The sequence below is a fragment of the Oncorhynchus mykiss genome, chromosome 13 (genome assembly GCF_057628025.1).
Source record: "Oncorhynchus mykiss isolate SJ-2025 chromosome 13, ASM5762802v1, whole genome shotgun sequence".
NCBI lineage: Eukaryota > Metazoa > Chordata > Actinopteri > Salmoniformes > Salmonidae > Oncorhynchus > Oncorhynchus mykiss.
Window position 1 is genome coordinate 56,487,688 of NC_143034.1, and position 20,045 is coordinate 56,507,732.

Below are 20,045 nucleotides of genomic sequence, written 5' to 3' on the forward strand. Positions count from 1 at the left end.
AGCAGCCCCTTTAGTATATGAAAAATAAATACTTTGGCTTTTGATTGATGATTCAGCAGTTCATCAATCCACCATGTCACAGAAATGGAGCGTGAACAACAGCACAGAGAGACGGTGGGCATCCACTGCGGCTACCAAGATATTTAGCACACGTCAAAGACGGCTTTTCAGCACCGCCAAAGCCAGCGTGGTGATCCCATGTAGTAATCAAGGTGGATTTACACGGTTCATCAGGACAAAGCTGCAGTGGCTGGGCCGGAGTCTCCTCTATGAACTAACAGGCTGGGGGAGTTGGAGACAGGATGGGGAGCCAGCCGAGGGGGATCCCGGTGTCTCAACCTATAACACAGGGTGCTGTGTTTGCCACCCACCCCCTTGGTCTCAGACTCTCAGCTCCAAATTCACACATCATAAATCAAGATGACCTTACATTAATGAATCCCTCTCTTTGCTTTATAGTGGTGCTTTTGCAGCAGTGCTAGGATTCATTTCATGGATGTATTCACTCCCTGATAGCTTACAGGGGGGCAGGTAGCCTAGTGGTTAGAGCATTGGGCCAGTAACCGAAAGGTTGCTAGATAAAACCCCTGAGCTGACAAGGTCAAAATCCCTGAACATGGCATTTAATCCACTATTCCTAAGCCATTATTGTAAATTAGAATTTGTTTTTAACTGACTTGCCTAGTTAAATAAAAAATAGATACAAGTCCTTTATAGCTATAGCAGATAATCTATTGACCATCAAAGCTGAAACATGTCTGAGTATAATTGAAAAGATCCATACCAGGCTTCATATTTCCATTTTGAATGTATCATGAGAGGCACTAGGTAGTAAAAAAATATGAGCTGTAACTGTCCAATGTCTATTTCTGTACTAAATAAGTATTTTAAGTGTTTTGTTTGTGAAATAAGGTTGTTCTCTCTCTGTGGGAGGTACTTTTCAGTTCACAACATGGAAAAAATAATCAGCTCTTGATTTTCTTTGTGCAAATAAATAAGGTTGTTTAAATGAAAATCGGTAGTACAGTATAGTTTGTGTGAGGCTTGCACTGCTCCCTGTGACATCATCAGTGTTGGTTGACTCATGAGCAGATGAGTGATGCAGACAGTTTTTTCTCTCCTCTTCTCAAAGTCATGTTTAGTACAGCAACTCTCTTTCTCTACCTCTCCCTCTTTCACTGGGGGCGTTTAGTAATGAAGCAAGTGTTTCTATGCATTGAGAGGGGCTGTCAGCTCTGCACACAGCAGACCTCTTTCACCTGCCGCAGCCAGGAGGGTTGGACAGCGGGCGTTGAGCCAGCCTGGCCCGCCAGCAGCAGGCCCCTGCCTCCACCTATGGATGGCCAGCTCAGTGATTTACACAGCCTCCGCCCAGGGGTGGCATGTCCAATTGTGTACAGAGGGTTGGTGCTAATTGAAAGTTGGCAGTGGAATTAAAGCCAGTTCAATGTCTGTACTTTATATTTCTAAACACCTCGTCTCATGTAAAAATGAAAGAGGTCAATATTCTTGTCACCATATGAAGCGTTAACATTAGTACTGAAATACAATTATTATAATGATCTCGAACAAGGACTTTACCACTGTTTTGTTAGGACTGTAAAATGCATCAATGGAATGACGTTTGTTTTGATAGCAAGAGTCTCCTAAGGCGGTCCTTGGCTGGTTTACCAGTAGTGAGGTTGAGATAGGAGCCCCTCTCTTGACGAGGCCAGACTCAAGAACAGAGAAGTGAAAAAGGAGAGGAAGGCAGTGAGAGGGAGACAGACAGCAGAGGAGGGGGAGTGTACTGGGGGCTTGGGCAGCAGTGGTAGCAGCGACTGTTACAGAAGGAGTTAAAGTGAGACAGTAAAGTGAATCCAGATGTGCTGTTATTATTAATATCTCTGGCTGATGAATGGGAAGGTAAAATTACAGGCGCCAGCCAGGGAGGCCCCGCGCGCTGCCCTGCCACCCAGGCGCGTCCCAGCTCACCTCACCTCCACGGCTCCAGTGCTAGCCTAGCGTCATGCTCCCTGTGATCCGCAAAGGCAGGCAGACGCTCCGAAGGCCTCCACGTGGTTTCAACACGTCACACAGGCAAAGAGAGCAACAGCCTTAACCCCAACTCAATCTTCAATTTCAAAACATTGAACACCGTGATTGATATTAAAATGGAATGATTTGAGAGGTAGATGATCCTAAGCATGGTGAGGCATGAGGAGGACCAGACACAAATCTGTAGTAACAGACACCGGGGGGTAGCAAGTTACTGCAGAAAGGGGCTAAAGAGCTGAGACTGAGATTTAAACAAGCACCCTTTAACGATAAAAGCTAAGAGTTCCACTTCATTGCCTTTGAAATCCAACTGAGAAAGCCTTACACCTCTGGTTTGTACTGTAGGAAATCTATAATCACTCCTAAATGGCTTTATTGGTACTATTGGCTCTTCACACCTCTTTCTCATACCGTTTGCCTTTGAATTGGTGTTGATCTATAGTGGTCATGTAAAGCGGTAACAAACAGACACAGAGAGGGCAGATTTCATAGGGTGAGTTCTATGGAGGCAGGACCTCTCTCACTCAGCCCATCATCATAAAAAATGACACCAGACAGGGCAGTTTATGACAAGTCCCTACTGCGGTTTAATCAAAACCCATAATGCCAGAGTCCTTCCTGAGGGCTGGCTGGCTGCTGGAGTGTGGATCTGTCAGCTCAGCTCACCGCTCTGTCACAGTAGTTGTTTACGGGAACAGCAGGAGAGCCCAGAGAGGAGGGGGAGGTTGCTCCTGAAAGACTGACACAAAGGGGACTGGTGGGGGAAGCAGAAGGGGAGAAGAGAGGGAGGGACGGGGTGGGGGTTGAGAAACTAGTGTAAAGCCACTGGGGAGATGGAGCCTGGTTGGCTGCAGGGGCTGTTGTTTTAACTATCAGGGGAGTCCCTCTCGGGTTGCTGTCCCCCAGCCGTCCTGGGGGAGATCACAGTGAGCCTCCCTGTCGCTGTCTGCTCCCTGCACCCCGCATGGGGCCCCCATCTCTCCACATCACAGCTTAGAAGAATGTCTCATGCGGTCTTACTTTCCCCCTTTGTTCATTTTCAGCGCAGGGATACCAGACACATTATGCTTAATGACTGGCAGTGGTCGCCAGAGGAATGGCTGTTTTGTTGCTACTGCCAAGAGTGCTATACAGTATGCAAACATCAGGGCACACCCCTATCCCCGCCCCCCTCTTATAAACTGCCCCGTGGTGTTGAATAGACTAAGTAGTAGAGAGCTGAGACAGACTGGACATGGTTTGGGAGTTTATCATGGAGGGAGGTGTCGCTGTGCACACCAGGGAGAGCAGATTGTACGGGGCTATTTGCCATGATATAAAGGAAGAAGCCCTCAAAAGCACTCCACTCTCCCCTGCTGAACCACAGGCAGAGACAGCACCTACAGTGCCTTGCGAAAGTATTCGGCCCCCTTGAACTTTGCGACCTTTTGCCACATTTCAGGCTTCAAACATAAAGATATAAAACTGTATTTTTTTGTGAAGAATCAACAACAAGTGGGACACAATCATGAAGTGGAACGACATTTATTGGATATTTCAAACTTTTTTAACAAATCAAAAACTGAAAAATTGGGCGTGCAAAATTATTCAGCCCCTTTACTTTCAGTGCAGCAAACTCTCTCCAGAAGTTCAGTGAGGATCTCTGAATGATCCAATGTTGACCTAAATGACTAATGATGATAAATACAATCCACCTGTGTGTAATCAAGTCTCCGTATAAATGCACCTGCACTGTGATAGTCTCAGAGGTCCGTTAAAAGTGCAGAGAGCATCATGAAGAACAAGGAACACACCAGGCAGGTCCGAGACACTGTTGTGAAGAAGTTTAAAGCCGGATTTGGATACAAAAAGATTTCCCAAGCTTTAAACATCCCAAGGAGCACTGTGCAAGCGATAATATTGAAATGGAAGGAGTATCAGACCACTGCAAATCTACCAAGACCTGGCCGTCCCTCTAAACTTTCAACTCATACAAGGAGAAGACTGATCAGAGATGCAGCCAAGAGGCCCATGATCAGTCTTCTCTCAGTCAGTGGCAAGAAGAAAGCCATTTCTTAAAGATATCCATAAAAAGTGTAGTTTAAAGTTTGCCACAAGCCACCTGGGAGACACACCAAACATGTGGAAGAAGGTGCTCTGGTCAGATGAAACCAAAATTTAACTTTTTGGCAACAATGCAAAACGTTATGTTTGGCGTAAAAGCAACACAGCTGAACACACCATCCCCACTGTCAAACATGGTGGTGGCAGCATCATGGTTTGGGCCTGCTTTTCTTCAGCAGGGACAGGGAAGATGGTTAAAATTGATGGGAAGATGGATGGAGCCAAATACAGGACCATTCTGGAAGAAAACCTGATGGAGTCTGCAAAAGACCTGAGACTGGGACGGAGATTTGTCTTCCAACAAGGCAATGATCCAAAACATAAAGCAAAATCTACAATGGAATGGTTCAAAAATAAACATATCCAGGTGTTAGAATGGCCAAGTCAAAGTCCAGACCTGAATCCAATTGAGAATCTGTGGAAAGAACTGAAAACTGCTGTTCACAAATGCTCTCCATCCAACCTCACTGAGCTCGAGCTGTTTTGCAAGGAGGAATGGGAAAAAATGTCAGTCTCTCGATGTGCAAAACTGATAGAGACATACCCCAAGCGACATACAGCTGTAATCGCAGCAAAAGGTGGCGCTACAAAGTATTAACTTAAGGGGGCTGAATAATTTTGCACGCCCACGTTTTCAGTTTTGATTTGTTAAAAAAGTTGGAAATATCCAATAAATGTCGTTCCACTTCATGATTGTGTCCCACTTGTTGTTGATTCTTCACAAAAAAATACAGTTTTATATCTTTATGTTTGAAGCCTGAAATGTGGCAAAAGGTCGCAAAGTTCAAGGGGGCCGAATACTTTCGCAAGGCACTGTACATTACCAAATTATATAAACATTTAACATTGACCAGCTCATATTTTAATACAATGCAGAAAGACTAGTTCACAAAACTAGCACAGTGTTATTTTGGTAAAGGCAAACCTAGACTTATAGATGACCTGCTGTTTTGCGACATGGTGATTCAAGATGTAAGGACAGATTGTCATCAAGGTCCAGTGATCAAAAGAGACACAGAGATCAGCAGGACAGTTCACCAGACATGTTTTACAGGACTGCCACATATGATCTTTCACCTCATCCCCTCATGGTGTTTGGAGGACAGTCTAAATTAACACATTTACACGTGACTTAAAATGTGTTAGTTAAGTATACATCTTTCACCAGGTGGAGTAAATCCAGAAGCTCGGTCAGATAGTAAGCTTTGGGGATCAAAGAAATTCTCTGTCAGCATGGCTGTTTGACTGTGAAGCCTCACTTGTACCCCTGAATAGAGGGAATCCTCTATGAGATACAGACAGAGAGGGGATCAGTGGTCAGCTCAGGGAGGGGAAGAGGGGGTTGAAAGCAAACAGCCCACTGCCAGTGTGATATATGTTTAAACCCATTGGGTGTAGAGCAGAGACACCCAGCTTAAGATCTTTAACTTGTCTCAGGAACCAGGATGGTCGATCCCTGCCGACTCCGTGATTCAAGCTGTTGCGTTATTAAAGAAAAACAAAACCCACGGTAAAACGCCCATATGAAGGCTAAGGAGAAAGAGCTTTCTGTCTGCAAGCAAATCTGTAGTCATATAAATAAATATTTCTTTCTTCCTATTGCAGGAAAATATATGATTGCATGATATGTTGTTTTAAGGAGACGTAACATTTTAACTCAATTTGAGACCCTCTCTAAAACAACAAAATCATCTTTAACAGTCTATAAATGTTAGTATAACTGTCTGTCTGAATCTCATATCTTGCATAATCCTGTACATCCTTAGCTAGCTATATTTTAAAGAGCTGAATTATGTAACCTCTGTCAGGGGTTCTATTGCACAAACCTGACGGTAGGTCTATCAAAGTATGTTCTGTCTGGAAGTATTGAATGTCAATGATGTCAATACATTTATTCTGCCATCAGCTTAATCATTTTTGCCAATGTCTTTTCAAGTCATACTCTGGGGTGTGATCAAGACAACCTAGAAAATCAGCTCTGTTTGGAGGCAATATTAGTTTGAGTATAGAAAGTAAGAAAATAGAGGCTGAGAGAGAGATACCCTGGGCTCTGACAGACCATGTTTAAATACCAGTCTGACACCAGCCCAGCTCCGCAGTGTGACTGAAACTCTGACTCGCCACGCTGTAACATTTAATTAGGAGTCACTCGGATTACCTGTGCAGCCAGTCCAGAGACTCAGCTGAGAGGCTCCCTCACCAGGAGAGGACTGAAAAACCACCCAATCCCTCAAGAGCACGTCTTGTGTTGTTTCTGTAAATTATTTTAATAGCAGGGGACAGGGCTTTGTAGAGGGGGTCAGGTCTGGGTGGGTTGACTGAGTCTGACGAGGTACGCCACCCATTGACAGACAGTGGCTGGGCATTTCATACACCTACCTCATTCGTTCATATCAATGTTTTATCAAACTGAAATAGAAACTCTATATAGAATTTCTGCATCAACAAACAGATTTGGCTGGTGAGGACAGATGAGCGAGTGTGATGGCTGAATGGAGCTGGGTGGAGGGCCCTGTGGTAGGGTTGTTAATATTGTCTTTATTAATCTGATCGGGCAGAAACCCATTACCACATTGACTTACATAACTTATGTTATATTTTCTTTAACAGAGCTGGATATATACCTTCATTTCTTGAGCCCTGTTAGGACTTGGGATCCTCTCCACCTCAAGAGCTGACAGTTGGGTTCCAGTCTGGCATTGGCACTGAGAGGGGGTGCCTGGTAGAGGTCTACCAATTATGATTTTTTAACGCTGATACCGATTATTGGAGGACTAAAAAAACCCGATACGATTAATCGGCCGATTTAATTTTTTTTTTTTTTGTAATAATGACAATTACAACAATACTGAATGAACACTTATTTTGACTTAATATTATACATCAATAAAATCAATTTAGCCTCAAATAAATTATGAAACATGTTCAATTTGGTTTAAATAATGCAAAAACAAAGTGTTGGAGAAGAAAGTAAAAGTACAATATGTGCCATGTAAGAAGAAGTTTCTTGCTCAGAACATGAGAACATATGAAAGCTGGTGGTTCCTTTTAACATGAGTCTTCAATATTCCCACTTAAGAAGTTTTAGGTTGTAGTTATTGTAGGAATTATAGGACTATTTCTCTCTATACCATTTGTATTTCATATACCTTTGACTATTGGATGTTCTTATAGGCACTAGCGTGCACCCCGCTAACTAGCTAGCCATTTCACATCGGTTACACCAGCCTAATCTCGGGAGTTGATAGGCTTGAAGTCATAAACAGCTCAATGCTTGAAGCATTGCGAAGAGCTGCTGGCAAAACGCACAAAAGTGCTGTTTGGATGAATGCTTACGAGCCTGCTGGTGCCTACCACCGCTCAGTCAGACTGCTCTATCAAATCATAGACTTAATTCTAACATAATAACACACAGAAATACGAGCCGTAGGTCATTAATATGGTCGAATCAGGAAATGATCTCGAAAACAAGTTTATTCTTTCAGTGAAATACGGAACCGTTCTGTATTTTATCTAACGGGTGGCATCCATAAGTCTAAATATTCCTGTTACATTGCACAACCTTCAATGTTATGTCATAATTACGTAAAATTCTGGCAAATTAGGCGGCCCAAACTGTTGCATATACCCTGACTCTGCGTGCAATGAACGCAAGAGAAGTGACACAATTTCACCTGGTTAATATTGCCTGCTAACCTGGATTTATTTTAGCTAAATATGCAGGTTTAAAAATATATGCTTCTGTGTATTGATTTTAAGAAAGGCATTGATGTTTATGGTTAGGTACACATTGGAACAACGACAGTCCTTTTTCACGAATACGCACCGCATCGATTAAATGCAACGCAGGACACGCTAGATAAACTAGTAATTTCATCAACCATGTGTAGTTAACTAGTGATTATGGTTGATTGATTGATTGTTTTTTATAAGATAAGTTTAATGCTAGCTAGCAACTTACCTTGGCTTACTGCAGTCGCGTAACAGGCAGGCTCCACGTGAGGCAGGTGGTTAGAGCGTTGGACTAGTTAACTGTAAGGTCGCAAGATTGAATCCCCGAGCTGTTAAGGTAAAAATCTGTCGTTCTGCCCCTGAACAACCCACCGTTCCTAGGCCGTCATTAAAAATAAGAATGTGTTCTTAACTGACTTGCCCTAGTTAAATAAAGATTAAATAATGGTGTAAAAAAATATGTATATATAAAAAAAATTAAAAATCGGCCAAATCGGTGTCCAAAATACAGATTTCTGATTGTTATGCAAACTGAAAATCGGCCCTAATTAATCGGCCATTCCAATTAATCGGTCGACCTCTAGTGCCTGGGGTGCTGGGGTGCTGGGGGCTCCAAGGAGATGACAATGAGTGATGTGCGGCTGGTCACTCAGACACGGCTTGGCGTCTCCCAAGACCTTGGAAAGAGAACAAACACAGAGAGGTCAGACAAAACAAAGTGTTGTCCATCCTTGTCTCTCAGAACCCTACAAAGACTAAAGCATCGCAGGCAAAGCTGGTCCCAAGTCATTTTAAATCCAGCTCAGAGGGGACAAGTAGAGACTAAACGGCTGTGTAGGCTGAGATTACGAGATTTCCATTAGATTTTGATTTTAATTATAGACATTACAACATATTGATATTTAGGTGCAACACTATTGAGACACATTCCATGTTTATGAGAGGCTGTCCTCTGGTTGGTCAGGTCTCTAGGTGTTCTGTTCCCTAATGGTGACATTAGATATTTCAATGTGTATCACTGTTGATGTAAGTGTGGTTGCACCAAGTCCAGCAGTAATCAGCTGCACTGCACCACATTCCACAGGGGCAGCATCACACTGTGTTTTCCTAAGGAAATAGATTCATCATAAGTCATCATACTAACTGCCACATCATACAAAACAGCCCTTTGCCAATTTGTCCAGCTGCCAACCTTTTCAACATTAATTAACCGACATGTTGAAAAAACTGTCCAGCAGAACATCAATCTCAACAGAACTTCACGTCCAAGGTTAATGTAACGAATAATCCGTAAAGAGATTCTGTCCAAAGCAGTGAGTTAACATCTTTCTGACAGATACATTCTTATGAATCCTTTTCTTTCACTATTGTTTTAAATGGGTAAATCTTCCGGTGTAGTAGTACATTATCACAGCCCTTCTGCTCAGATTATTGGTCAACTGAACAGCGCGACGAGTGGCAGCCAGTCAGCAGCCAGTTATCAGTTAAGCCAAGTGAGACTTGACTTGATACTGGACAGTCAACTTTCAGATGGTTTAGAGTCTCGCCACGGCACTCTGATTACACCCGAATAAGCAACCTCTTTTATAGAATACACTCTACTGCACACAGTCAAACAGAACAATAAAGGAATTGTCCTGGAACATAGCGCAGGGGAACAGCCAAGGTCGTTTTTCGTGTTGAATTACTGTATTTAAAAACAATTGTGAAACCACATGTTCAAATATACATCATTTGAACTAAATATTGTTGGAATTTCTAAATAGAGGGCTTTATGTTGCATAGATCTGTCATGGACATTATATAACTAGCTCAAACCATATGTACCAAGCATTTGCTCAATGTGAAGGACTGAGAATGTTTAATATCATCTGATTGTGGCTCGTTTTCTTTCCAGCACCCACAGTGAGACGTCTGTCTGACTAGCTTTGTTCATTCTGATAGACAGATACATTCAAAGGCTTTTGTAATTGTGACAGTAAAAGGTCCATTTTCCGATTCCTCTGAATGTCGACGACATTGAATAATATGCCATCTAATCTGTGTTTCAGAGGTCTTATTAAACTATCCACAAGAGCCAGACGAAGGTCAGTAACTCACAAGACTGATATACTTGACATAATATGTCCCCCAAAATGTAATGGACTGCTTTTAAAATCTAGTAGTTGGCATATACAGTATAACAACTTACCTCAGGTTACCTCTGAGAAGCATTGTCTATATGTGTAGGACACAAATTGATACATTTGTTTACCCTTCAACAAATGAGACTTCTAGATAAATTGGTTCAGTCTCACATTCAGAGAGGTATTTGAAGGGACTAGCATATTGCTATCAAAATATTTGTACAGTTAAATCTGTGAGTGAGTATATATCCTCATTTTGACACTGGTGCATAGCAATGTGGAGCTAAAACAAACTGCAACATGTGGAATCATCCCACGTAAGAACCATGGCACCAGACCTATTCAGACAGCTTTAATGGCAAGCTCTGTGAGAATCCACTCTGGGCTTAAATTCCTTCCAGTATTTGTGAGAGTGCTTAATAACTGTAGAATTAAACTAATTACAAACACAATGTTATGGCGACAGTGCAGATAGATGCCAGGCTTGAAACCCTGAGAATCTGCACCTATCTCTGATTAGAAAAACAAGCTTACGAACTATGGTCTTAGTGGGAGGATTAAGTTGGATGCAAAGAAATTTTAAAAAGAAAGAAAGAAAGAAAGCATGATATTCAGGAGGTTTGATTTGTCTATAGCAGAAACTAACCATTTTCAAACAAATTGCTCATGTGCAAAAGTGAAAGAGACAGAATTCCCGTTGCTATGGCTGCAGCCCTTAAACACTTCCAGTTCCCTGGTATGTGTGAATTCAAGGGCAAAGCAGTAATGAACAGTGGCTTTAATGACACTGCAAGATGTGCGCTTGCCACAGTGTGTATTACTACAGTTAACTGGGGCTGTAATGAGATAGTCTTTCAGGCATGAGTCTGAGAGGAGAGACAAAGAGCAGGGTTCAATCATATCTAAGTGCATTAATCAGGGAGAGAGAGAGGAGAGAGTCACTACTGGTTATTACTGCTGCTGTAGCCACACCAGGTCAGCCCAGGTGGGGGAGAGGCTCTTTACTGCATTCATCATTTCAGACAATGAAATCAAAACAATACATCAAAACTGGGAGCCACGGGTTTAACATTCATAGGTTTGGTCATTTTAGGGGAAAGACAAATACGGTTTGAACAATATGAACGTAATCTGTAGTTACAAACTCAGGTGAATTCTATATTTGACTATGGACAGTTAGTATGCTGTAAAGACAGAACAGGACAGTAATACTGTCTGAATGGTTGTCTGTCCGCTACCACCAGTGTTGTTTGTGGAACCAGAGGGTACGAGGCCTGCTGGTCTTTGATTCTGGGAATGCGTAAATCAGCCTATAGACTGAAACATTTAATTTGTGGTATTTATTTTGTTTATTGGTCCCTAAATGTCCCCATCCATCTCTGACCAAGGTGACAGGGTCGGGCGACAGGGTTGGTTTTGATTGGGAATTTGCTGTTAAGAAGTTTATAGAATAACACTCAAGTTCACAGATGGGTTTACTGATGGTTACTCAAAGACGTTATTACATATGCATAGGACTCCTTTATCATGTCAGCCACTACAGTCAAGTACAATCCTCAGAAACCAATGGCGTCCATTTAAGTAAACCACTACTCACGACTCATACCAACATGCCAAAATCATTAAGTCCATTTAAAACTCCATCTATTGAAAGTGTATGCCACAGAGAAAGAAACACTGTACATTGGGTTGTCGTATGAAGAATTTGCTGTTTCGACATGTTGCAGAATTTCTCCATCAAAGACCAATTCTAACCACAGTATTTATTCAATGTGGTAAATCTGCATTCTATTGATTACAGTGATAAATCATTATCTTGCAGGTTTAACTCAAATTTCTTTACCAATTTACTTCTAAAAATAGTTATGTTTTTCTAAATGGAAATCAAGCAAATAAATGTAGGAATTCATTTTAAAAACAGTCACATTAGTGTTTATCAGGTCTCATCTTTTTCTTCCCACAAAAGGTATTTGCTATTGTTTAAACTGAACAATCACCAATGCCAAAACTGCACTCCAAGCAAAGCACTTGACTTGTACAAATCATTCCATTTATCATTCCTAAGTTAACAGGTCTTTGCATTACATGCATTTTTAGCAGAAATCCTTATTTTCTGGATGGTTTGCACATTCTGTCACTTATTCATGTCATCTACCTCCTCAGTACTCTAGTACTACTTCCTCAGTGCTCTAGTACTACTTCCTCAGTGCTCTAGTACTACTTCCTCAGTGCTCTAGTACTACTTCCTCAGTGCTCTAGTACTATTCTGCTCTATGTGGTCTGCAGGCAGCTGTAGTTAAGCAAAAACAGTCATCTCTTCTTCTGCCGGAGGGGTAATGACATAATAGGGGGTATCAGGTCCCAAAGGAGTTTCATTAAATGGAATTTTTAAGAAGATCCAGAGTGATAAAACAGAAGAGGGCCAGTAATCACTCGAAATGTTTGCAATCAGACATTTGCCAAATGTATATTTTGCAGGTTACATTTTTTTGAAAAGAGCAATGGAGAAAATAACTGGACATTTTCACGATAGTAGTGGTGGTAGTCCTCAACAACTCCTTAATGAAGAGAGGAGCCAATAGAGCCTCTGTAGTTAGGCTACCAGAGCTGAGGAGAGCTTGCATGCCCCCTTTTGGCTCTTTGGGGAAGAATGGTCATCATCTAGATTCAGAGGAGGGTCACCAATCTGAGAGAGAATGCAGATGCTGCTTCTCCATATCCAAATGAAATGCTTCACCTACTTTATGCTGCTTTGTTTCAAGCTGCTTGGCTGACTGCAGGTCTGGACTCCTGATTACAGTGATAGACATGCAGGAATCTGGAGTTGGCTGCCAGAAACCACAGAAGGAAAGGAGAGGGCCCTGAGTCTGCGGTCAGACGGTCGGGAGAGGTAAACAGGAGTAGCCCCTCCTTGGAATGCAAGGCCTGTGTTGGCCCAGAGACTAGGTTACGTATATAGGAGGTGCCAGTCCCAGTCCACGGCAGCTCAACAGAAAACACTATTATTTTTAATGAATGCAAAGAAACACCAAAGAAAACAAATACCTGACATTAAGCTAGCGCCAAAGCCTTAGCAATTTTGTGTAATGCAGCTTACACTGTGCATTACTCTTATGTGATTGAATCTGTACTTACGCAGACAAGCAGCAAAGCTTAGTCATTTAAACTTAGAAATGCATTCATTGTAACCATACCATAAGACCAGCAATGGATGCTAATTACGGTCTGTGTGTACCTCTCTCTTTTTGGCAGCGGCCTGCAAAACAGCAAATTTTGCAGTTATTGTTACTCCTCTGAAAAGTTGAAAAATAGCCTGTATCATAGTCTGTTTTCTCAACATCATCATAGACACAAGCCTGCATTCTAAAGACCAGAGAATTTAGGGACCGTAACAGCAGGTAGAAAATGAATGGAAAGATGTCAACATCCAGTCACAGGCATTAGCCACGTGTCTGACCCAGTTCACAAAAATACATTTTATTTTTAACTCTCTTCTGTGTATTTTTGTAGCCTGTAAATGTATGCTCAAGTCAGGAAAAGGCTTCTCTTTTTTGTATTATTTTGGTTAAAAGGACCCGTATTTCACACCGACATTTTTTTCTGCTCGTTGAATGAGGAGCTGTTTGCAGAAAGATTGATGGATGAAAATCAAACATTATCTTACAGAGCTGTAACGATCCAAAATCCATAAATACCCCTGAGTGCCCAGCAGCAGCCTGCCATCTTGGTGATTTCCGAGTTCCGTAGCAGGAGAGCCCTGAGACAATATTGTGTCTCTCCGTGTTTGTGAAGAGACCATTCATTACCTCAGTAGCAGGCTAAACGTTGGCCCTGAGGAACAGACTAGACTCTCCCAGAACCGGAATGGCTCCTGCCAAATGAGCTATCATACAGAGATACATTATTTACCATCCTAGACAAGCATGTTTTTAAAACAGAAAGAGTCAAACATCAAGTGTTTTGACTGCAAGCTTTCTCAACTCAACTAAACCATCCTCTGTGGTAATAAGAACATTAACACAGCCATTATAAAAGTATTGTCAAACAGTTGGAATCCTGCCTGGTATCCTGATATATGGCTTGCTACGGTTCAACATTTCTCCAAAATAAAAGGGGGCACAAACTGAGCACACATAGCAATACAGACAGAGGAATAAGCTATAACTCTACCAGTTTGCATGCCAGTTGTTGAGAGATGCAAATACAATACTGCTATACATATTTTTTTAACCATAAAACTAATGGAGTTAAACAATCCCTCCTAAAAATTCTCATTTTGCAGGGCTGAGTTATCTCCAACATCGTTAAGACATGCGTATGCAGCCTATTGCTGGACATTAGTTATACTATTGGTTATTCAAAATGCTCTTACTTCTGGAAATCATTCCGTTTGGACTGTATTAATTAAGTAAAATATGTGATTGGCACAAGCACCCAGCAGTTCTCAAAGATGCTGTTGAACTGAATCAGTGCGACAGGGTTGATTGATATTCATAATGTAAAGGAAATGCTTTTCATTTACTAGGCAAGTCAGTTAAAAACAAATTCTTATTTACAATGACAGTCTAGGTTAACTGACTTGTTCAGGGGCAGAATGACAGATTTTTAACTTGTCAGCTCGGCGATTCGATCTAGCAACCTTTCGGTTACTGGCCCAAAGCTCTAACCACTAGGCTACCTATGCTTAAGAAAATAATTGTATAACCTTAAGATTGGGCCTTTTTGAATAGAGGTTAAGCAAGGCAACTGTGCTCAGCTAGAACCATATGTGAGTCTGCATGTATAATTGAGTTGAACTACAGTTGATTTGCACAACACTGTATAAAATCGTATAAAAGCCTATTCAGGATCAAGGATTCCTATTCCCAGAGCACACTGATATCTATAATTGTAATCTATTAAAAATCACCAAAAAGGAGGTTGAAAAAATACATTTCCAAGCACAGCCATTATTGTGTTACCTCTGGCAGACAGCAAGGCACCTGGGAAATCTGAGCTGACATTTAGGAGAAGCAGGAGTCCAGGAGAAAAAGTATATCACTTTCTAAAGCTAATTAGCCCTGTATATTACCAATCAAAAGAACCCCCCTCTAAAATACAATGGCTAGCCAAGAAATATATTTGTCTTCCATTTGTGAAAGACTGGCAATGGAAAGAACCCTTTTGAGAACTGAATATTATTCACTCAAGAAATTCCAGTGGATAAAATGGTGCATAAAAATAGAAATGTAAAGGCTCTGATTTTTATCATTACTCCCATAATTCAGTTCCACCAAAATAGAACAGATGCATAGAAAATCTTACAAAAACTCTTCCAAGATTCAAAGTCCTTAATCTAATTCCAATGTCATCAACCTACTACTATCTCGTAAACGGATTCAGCTCTATCCGCTATGACAATTCTTGACTCGTCACTTACATTGCCAGAACTGAAGCGTGCCTTTGATTACACTATTAAAATAACTAATGCACGCCTATGCTTTGTGGCCCATAGATGGAATTTGAATTCAGTAATGTAATTAAGACTGTAAAGTGTTCATGAATCAAATTGAGATATTAATTGGATACACAAATGTGTTCCTTGTACTTCCTGGTAGTCTCAGGGCTGAAAGAAGTCATGAGACAAAATTGAGACCGGACCTTCACTGCAGATTATGTTCATTCAATGTTCTACAATTCACTCCAAAGACCACTAGGTGGAAGAGAAGAACAAAGTAAATGGTAACAAAGTAAATCTCCAGCACAGTGAAATCAGTGAGCTCTAGACCCTACTTCAATTTCCATTGATGATTAAACAATACCCACTGGGCATAGACATCCATTCAACATCTATTCCATGTTGGCTCAATCTAATTTAATTAAAATGACGTGGAAACAATGTTGATTCAACCAGTGTGTTCCCATGATTGCATTTTTCTCTAACTCCTTAATAGCAAATAGCCTAATAATCAATATGAAAGGCTATAGATGGCATGTTGTGTGCACTGTAGCCTACTGTACATGTGCGTGGCTGAACGCCTGACAAAGGGACAACAAAACATTCCGATTTTAATAACTGGCTATATGCCGATGACTAGAAAGTTACCTGGACAGTGCTTGGAAATGTAATGGCAAAGACAAAGCTATTCTCTTTGGGGTTGATGGGAGGGCTTTCACACAAGATATCAGAGGCCTAGAGCAATGACACTAGGTGGTGATCTCATAGGAAGCCAGCACCATTTTTACTCAGGAAACATCTAGAACAATGCCCAGTTCGCTAACAGGTCAGCAGAAGTGAAATGTCAGAGAGAGGGACACAGTGAGGATGGGAGGGGAACACTCTCTGGTCTCACTCTCCACCAGTGGACTGGCAATAAACAGGAGTATAGTGACCAGTAGCGGCATGTGGGTAATATCAATGGGGAAGCCAAGTGAGAAAAAAAGCCCTATTAAAACCTACAGTATGTGTTGTGATAATTGCGTTGGTTATTCTATAACCTGTTAGTTCATATGCCTTGCAAACGTGATACACTACATGTGGACACCTGCACGTCAAACATCTTATTTCAAAATCATGGGCATTAATAAGGATTTGGTCCCCCCTTTGCTGCTATAACAGCCTCCATTCTTCTGGGAAGGCTTTCCATTAGATGTTGGAACATTGCTGCGGGGACTTGCTTCCATTCAGCCACAAGAGCATTAGTGAGGTCGGGCACTGATGTTGGGTGATTAGGCCTGGCTCGCAGTCGGTATTCCAATTCATCCCAAAGGTGTTCGGTGGGGTTGAAGTCAGCGCTCTGTGCAGGCCAGTCAAGTTCTTCCACAACGATCTCGACAAACCATTTCTGTATGGACCTCGCTTTGTGCACGGAGCCATTGTCATGCTGAAACAGGAAAGCACCTTTCCTAAACTGTTGCCACAAAGTTGGATGCACAGAATCTTCTAGAATGTCATTGTATGCTGTAGCATTAAGAATTCCCTTCACGGGAACTAAGGGGCCTAGCCTGAACCATGAAAAACACCCCCAGACCATTATTCCTCCTCCACCAAACTTTACAGTTGGCACTATGCATTCGGGCAGGTAGCGTTCTCCTGGCATCCGCCAAATCCAGATTTGTCCGTCACTCCAGAGAATGTGTTTCCACTGATCCAGAGTCCGATGGCGGTGAGCTTTACACCACTCCAGCCGACGCTTGGCATTGCGCATGGTAATCTTAGGTTTGTGTGCGGCTGCTCAGCCATGGAAACCCATTTCATGAAGCTCCTGACAAACAGTTATTGTGCTGACGTTGCTTTTGGAGGCAGTTTGGAACTCGGTAGTGAGTGTTGCAACCGAGGACAGACGATTTTTACGCGCTACGCATTTCAGCACTCTGTGGTCCTGTTCTGTGAGCTTGTGTGGCCTACCACTTTGCGACTGAGATGTTGTTGCTCCTAGATGTTTTCACTTCACAATAACAGCACTTACAGTTGACCGGAGCAGCTCTAGCAGGGCAGAAATTTGACGAACACTTCTTGGAAAGGTGGCATCCTATGACTGTGTCAGGTTGAAAGTCACTGAGCTCTTCAGTAAGGCCATGCTAATGCCAGTGTTTGTCTATGGAGATTGAATGACCGTGTGCTCGATTTTATACACCTGTCAGCAACAGCTGTGGCTGAAATGGCCAAATCCACTAATTTGAAGGGGTGTTCACATACTTATGTATATATAGTGTATATACAGTAGTGTTATTTTATATTAAATACATCAAATGTATATATATATTTATTTTATTTGACCATGCTATTTCAAGGACAGCTTTTTTCCATCTACGTAACATTGCAAAAATCAGAAACTTTCTGTCCAAAAACTGCAATGCTCTATTTTCCGGCTACCCGGATAAAGCACTAAGTAAACTTCAGTTAGTGCTAAATACGGCTGCTACAATCCTGACTAGAACCAAAAAATTTGATCATATTACTCCAGTGCTAGCCTTCCTACACTGGCTTCCTGTTAAGGCAAGGGCTGAGATCAAGGTTTTACTGCTAACCTACAAAGCATTACATGGGCTTGCTCCTACCTATCTCTCTGATTTGGTCCTGCCGTACATACCTACATGTACGCTACGGTCACAAGACGCAGGCCTCCTAATTGTCCCTAGAATTTCTAAGCAAACAGCTGGAGGCAGGGCTCTCTCCTATAGAGCTCAATTTTTATGGAATGGTCTGCCTACCCATGTGAGAGACGCAAACTCGGGCTCAACCTTTAAGTCTTTACTGAAAACTCACCTCTTCAGTGGGTCATATGATTGAGTGTAGTCTGGCCCAGGAGTGTGAAGGTGAACAGAAAGGCTCTGGTGCAACAAACCGCCCTTGCTGTCTCTGCCTGGCCGGTTCCCCTCTTTCCACTGGGATTCTCTGCCTCTAACCCTATTACAGGGGCTGAGTCACTGGCTTACTAGGGCTCTTTCATACTGTCCCTAGGAGGGGTGCGTCACTTGAGTGGGTTGAGTCACTGATGTGATCTTCCTGTCTGGGTTGGCGCCCCCCTTTGGGTTGTGCTGTGGCGGAGATCTTTGTGGGCTATAGCCTTGTCTCAGGATGGTAAGTTGGTGGTTGAAGATATCCCTCTAGTGGTGTGGGGGCTGTGCTTTGGCAAAGTGGGTGGGGTTATATCCTTCCTGTTTGGCCCTGTCCGGGGGTGTCATCGGATGGGGCCACAGTGTCTCCTGACCCCTCCTGTCTCAGCCTCCAGTATTTATGCTGCAGTAGTTTATGTGTCGGGGGCTAGGGTCAGTTTGTTATATGTAGAGTACTTCTCCTGTCCTATCCGGTGTCCTGTGTGAATTTAAGTATGCCCTCTCTAATTCTCTCTTTCTTTCTCTCTCTCGGAGGACCTGAGGCCTAGGACCATGCCTCAGGACTACCTGACATGATGACTCCTTGCTGTCCCCAGTCCACCTGGCCATGCTGCTGCTCCAGTTTCAACTGTTCTGCCTGTGATTATTATTATTTGACCATGCTGGTCATTTATGAACATTTGAACATCTTGGCCATGTTCTGTTATAATCTCCACCCGGCACAGCCAGAAGAGGCCTCTTCTGGCCACCCCACATAGCCTGGTTCCTCTCTAGGTTTCTTCCTAGGTTTTGGCCTTTCTAGGGAGTTTTTCCTAGCCACCTTGCTTCTGCATCTGCATTGCTTGCTGTTTGGGGTTTTAGGCTGGGTTTCTGTACAGCACTTTGAGATATCAGCTGATGTACAAAGGGCTATATAAATACATTTGATTTGATTTGATATTTAATCCAGTGTATGCCCAATTTGTTTGAGGAAAATTGTCCATTACATAATGTTGAATCAGTCTTTCCAAATGTGTGGGTGCATTAAAAAAACTACATGGAGATTTCAAATCCAATCTGAACAATAAATGGACTCAAACATCTATAAATGTGTAGTTAATTCAAAAGCCATTTGAGAATGCATGCTCCACAGCTCATATAGGCTGTGATCACAGAATGTTCCACTCTGCAGATACTGTGACATTTTTTGTGTGGGTCTAATCAAGACCAATATGTAAAGTAATGAAATCATGTTGCTGTGACATGTTGAGGAGGTAGGAAAATGACCAAATGGTATTACCTTCAGATTATGTAGCCACAACGTTGTGAGAAGGTAATAGTCTAGTCAATAATTACAAATTCATTAAGTTGGGGTTGGTCGTGGTTATGCAACGTGTTTGCTGGGAACCTGTTCATGTTGTACATTTCATTTTAGACTGGGGTGACATTTTGTTCTATGGTTATCTGTAACTCTGCTGTGTGAGTAATTATTGATGCGTTGTCAGTTATAGGCGCTCTGCCTTAGAAGTCAGAAACTTCAGTATGTTGGGCCCTTTAGTGTATTTATTTTTTTTACCTTTATTTGACTAGGTAAAGTCAGTTAAGAACAACTTCTTATTTACAATGACGGCCTAGGAATAGTGGGTTAAACTGCCTTGTTCAGGGGCAGAACGACATATGTTTACCTTGTCAGCTCGGGGATTCGATCTTGCAGCCTTTCGGTTACAAGTCTAACGCTCTAACCACTAG